The following is a 5,045-nucleotide window of genomic DNA, read 5'->3' as shown; positions in this document are numbered from 1 at the left end:
CACGAAATTAGACTGCCTGTTCGGTGTATAGTTGGGCTGCCTATTTCCTCCATAACTGAGATTTGGGTGGTCCTTCCAGCCGGGATTGTACGTATTCGAGTACGGGTCATAGGCTCTTCTTGGCGCGGGTGCGTGACCAGCCATGTTCACCTGTTCTGCAGTTTCTTCCTGAAGCATTGGGCACATGTCAGTAGAGTGTCCCATACCAGTGCAAATCCCGCACACCCTGGCCTGAGTTGCTCTCTCTACAGCCAGTTGCCTCACAAACGAGGTCAACTTAGTTAGCTGCTGCTGGACAGATGGTGTCTCTATCTCGTTCACCTTGCGTATTGGGACATCCTCTTTCGTACCGAATTGTTGTGAATTTTCTGCCATCCCCTCTATTAGCTCCCGTGCTTCCTGAGGGGTCTTGTTCACCAGTGCCCCTCCACTTGCAGCATCAATTATGCTCCTATCTCTGAATAGGAGCCCCTCATAAAAATACTGAATGAGCAACTGCTCACTTATCTGGTGCTGGGGACACTTGTGTAACAAGTTCTTGAACCGTTCCCAATACTCATAGAGTGACTCCCCTGGATGTTGCTTGATCCCGCAGATTTCTTTCCTTAGGCTTGCAGCCCTGGATGCAGGAAAATATTTATCTAAAAATTTTTTCTTCAATTGGTCCCACGTGGTGATGCTACCTGGTGACAGGTAGTACAGCCAGTCCTTCGCAGAATCTTTCAGGGAGAAGGGGAACGCCCTCATTTTTATCTGCTCTTCAGTGATTCCCGGTGGTTTCATACTATTGCACACGACATCAAACTCCTGCAGATGCTTATACGGCTCCTCACCTGGTAAGCCATGAAAAGAAGGTAAAAGATGAATTAGACCTGATTTCAATTCAAAGGAAGTGTTATCACTCAAACTCGGGAAAATAATGCATAAAGGCTGCTGATTTAAATCAGGAGCAGCCAACTCCCTTAATGTTCGTGCATTAGCCATGGAAATTTCTTCTTGCTCTGAGTCACTCGAAGAATCACCAAATGAATCTGTTGGTTCAACTTCTGACTCAGGTCTCTGAGATGTAGCACTGGAGTGCTCCTCTCTGAGCTGTCTGGTCTCTTTCCTTGTCCTACGCGCAGTCTTCTCTACCTCAGGGTCAAAAACCAAATTACCTGTACGAGAAGATCGAAGCATACACTAGAAAAAATACCAGAAAATTAGAGCGAAAATGAACTTAATAAAGAAACAAATAATGACGCCAGTCCCCAGCAACGACGCCAAAAATTGACAGGTCGTCAGCCTGTGCAATAATAATAATAAATATAGAACCTAGATACCACTAAAAGCAGTCAATAATTAATCCTAGGTACTGGAGCAGGGATTCTAGGTGTGCAATGGGTTACTTGATTCACCCTGTTCCCAAAGAGTTTGCTTAACCCGATATACCAGAATTAATTAATTGACAAAAATTACTAAATAGTAGACAGTGACAAGTAGGGTCGTCTCCTCAGGGACTGGGGATATCTGTCTCTTTTTAAAGTCCAATTGATAAGGGGGGATTTCACCGGAATGAAACTAAAAATAATTAAACAATTTAATTAAAAATAAGTAAATCACTAGCACAAGTAAAACAGGAATTAAATCAAGAATAAATAAGTTCTAGCCAAGGGTACAACTATTCAGGCACAGTCCAATCATCCGATCATTGATGCAAGAGAGGTTCACTTAATGTATTAATAGGCTAGTTATAGTCTGACGACCAATTTTTCCTTAAATTATAGATGACCAAGGTACGACCATTAATCACCTCTAACCAGAAAAGTACTCCTAGGTACGACCGTAGGAATTAATTTCCTAATTGCATTAATAACTAGAAAAACCTAGCCCTAACCAATAACACGCTACGAGGGTTATTTAAATTAGATTGCACGTTCCCCTAATGTGTAAACACACCAGTTGCCACTAACATTAATCAATCAAACAATTACGGATTTAATTGATTAAATTGGCACGAGATTAATAAATCACATTGAACATCGGGCCCTTGACATCCAATTAATAAAATAATCCCATGAAAATTCAAGCAGATTACGTGCAAATATTAATAAATAAAGGAACACGTGAAAACTAATTAGATCTCACAGATTTTCGGGACTGCGCCGTCGAGTTGACCCTTGACTAGATGGAAGATTTAGCCACGCCGCATAATTAAATCACCACACGAATTAATGGATCGCAAAGGCATAGCGTTTTCTATTAAGAAGCAAGGAATAAAAAGTGTTTTTCCCGTTGGGGGATTTTGTCGAACACCTGGCGTGTGTCAGAGGCCAGTCAAAAGAAGGAAAAAGTAAAGCTACACTAAAAGACTAAAACTAGAGATGTCCCTCCTACCCTACGTTCTCTCTATTTAAGCAATAAAAGAAAGATGACTCAAGGCTCTCTAGGTGGTCCCCACACATGTGGACAAAACCTTCAAAGTACTTCTTGCCCCCAAGTCTCTTTCCGTAGCTTTCTTTTAAGAGCCCAAAGGAGTAGATGCCTTTTTAGCTTGTGGTCCCCCACCAATTCAAAGGCCCAAGAATTGAAGCCCTTAGAAGTCTCCCTATTTTCCATAAAGTCCTTCCTTTTTAGTGGTTTTCTGCTTCATTCCTGAAATGAAGTCCAGATACCAAATATGAGTAAATATCAGAAATTAGCACACTATTTATCAGGGATAAAAGGGGAAATTACTAATAACAATTACTAACAAATGACACCCTATCAGTGACCAAGTGTTCAGCTTAAGCATCCGGGAAAATGGTCCCATGACTATCGTTATGGTAAAAAAACTTATTATAATAGGTTATAATAAATTTAGCAACCATTTGATTACCTGTTGGACTTATCCACTTGAATAGGATTATGCGTAAAAATAAGGAAGTAAGTTTGTCATCTAAAATAGTAAGTTAACGTAATAAACTAGTAATTTTTGCAGCCCAAAACGTGAATTGAAAGTATTACGAAACATACTTTTTAAAGAGATAAATTACAATTTTTATCCTCAATATACTTTTGAGGGAGTAAGTTTATTCGAAGTAATAGTATGTTTTTATACATAAATAATCATTTTTACTTATAACATAGTAAATTTCATTAATGACAAAAACATGCTAATTTATGGCAAAAATTCTCTATTATACTTAAAAAACTTATGCCAAGCCCATATTTTATTGTTATTTAAAATAACACTAAAATGTTTTATTAATGATTAAAACTGAGTACCTTACTTAGTAAGTAATGTTAATATACTTGTATAAATACTTGATCGTATGTGAAAAAATTAGTATTTTTGAAATTTATACATAATTAAATTTTTTCTATTGTAGTTTAAAAAAAAAAGTAAGCGAAATTTTTTTTGCGCAGAGCACCAAAATCCACAAGTCAAAATAGTTGGTCTGAAAGGGAAAGATACAGCTGAATAGCATTGTTTAAAGCACCAAATAAATAGATGTAAAATGCTGGTTAAAAACTGGTACTTTGACATATAATAAAGGAAAGTCATAAAAATCAGGCCATTTATGGAAAAAGTTTTCATTAATAAAAATTCCAGCTCTTCACGGCTTTCTTACCAGTCCTCCAAAGCATGAGCAAAGTGCCAATAATTGAAATAGTAATTTTTTCGATTTATACAGAATTAATTTATTTTTTGCAAATAAAAAAAATAATTGAAATTTTTTATCAAAAAGCACATAAGTCAAAAGGATTGGTCTAAAAGGGAAAGGAATAGCAGATATGTACAGTACTTGTATTTCACGTTCGAAGGACTACAGTGCTGTTTTTGACAATACCCCGAAAAATATGTAATGCAAACGGAACCGATTCTTCATTATTTAAAATACCAAATCTGTGATTGTATTTTAACTGTTATCCATTGGTATTCTAAAGTATCATTTTTTCATCCAATACCACCTTTTAACACCCATTTTCCCTTAAAAATTTTATTTATTGGATGAAAAAAAATAAACCTTTTATGCAATAAAACACTAGCTCTTTGTAACTTTCCTCCATTATAAGAACAGAGTACCCATTTTTTCATAAAAAAATTTATTTATCAGATAAGATAAAAATTAACCCGTTTTTCAATAAAACACTAGTTATTTATGGTTTTCATCTATTATAATAACAGAGTACCCATTTATAAACAAAAAATTTATTTATCGAATAAAATAAAAATAAACCCATTTTCCAATAAAACACTAACTCTTTATGACTTTCCTCCATTATAAGAACAGAATACCCATTTTTGCATAAACAAAATTTATTTATCGGCTAAACTAAAATTAAATCCATTTTTCAATAAAATACTAGCTCTTTATGACTTTTCTCCATTATAAGAACAAAGTACCATAACAAAATTTGTGGATAAAATAAAATAAAAATAAATCTATTTTTCAATAAAACACTAGTTCTTTGTGACTTTCCTCCATTATAAGAACACAGTACCTACCTTCCATTAAAAAGTGTATTTATCGAATAAAATAAAAATAAACCTGTTTTCTAATAAAACACTAGCTTTTTATGACTTTTCTCCATTATAAGAACAAATAGCCCATTTTCGCATAAAAGAATTTATTGGATAAAATAAAAATAAATCCATTTTTCAATAAAGCACCAGCTACTTATGGCTTTCCTCCATAAATTATCTATTTTCATACGTTAATTTATTAGTTAGATAAAATTAGAATGAAATTAGGTTGAACAACAAATTACCCTTTACGATGAAATTGAAATACAGAAAAGTAACCCATAGCAAGTTTTAACTTCATTTCCAATACAAAAATATGCTACAAATTCTTTTGGCAAACGCAAGACACCTCATTCATAAAGTCTCAAGAAACCTTTCCAACCATTATGCAAAAGCAACTTATTCATTCTAAATTTTTAGCATCAATTTGATTATCAGTTGGACGTATCCACCTGAATAGGATAATATGTATTTTCTGGGACACGAGACATAATAGGAATTAAACTTGTATTAATGTAGACCTAACAAAATGAGAAAAATAGCATAACAATTAATA

The sequence above is a fragment of the Coffea eugenioides genome, unplaced genomic scaffold (assembly GCF_003713205.1).
Source record: "Coffea eugenioides isolate CCC68of unplaced genomic scaffold, Ceug_1.0 ScVebR1_71;HRSCAF=358, whole genome shotgun sequence".
NCBI classification, from domain to species: Eukaryota; Viridiplantae; Streptophyta; class Magnoliopsida; order Gentianales; family Rubiaceae; genus Coffea; species Coffea eugenioides.
The sequence above is the reverse complement of the archived record's forward strand: the minus strand, read 5'-3'. Positions refer to the sequence as shown.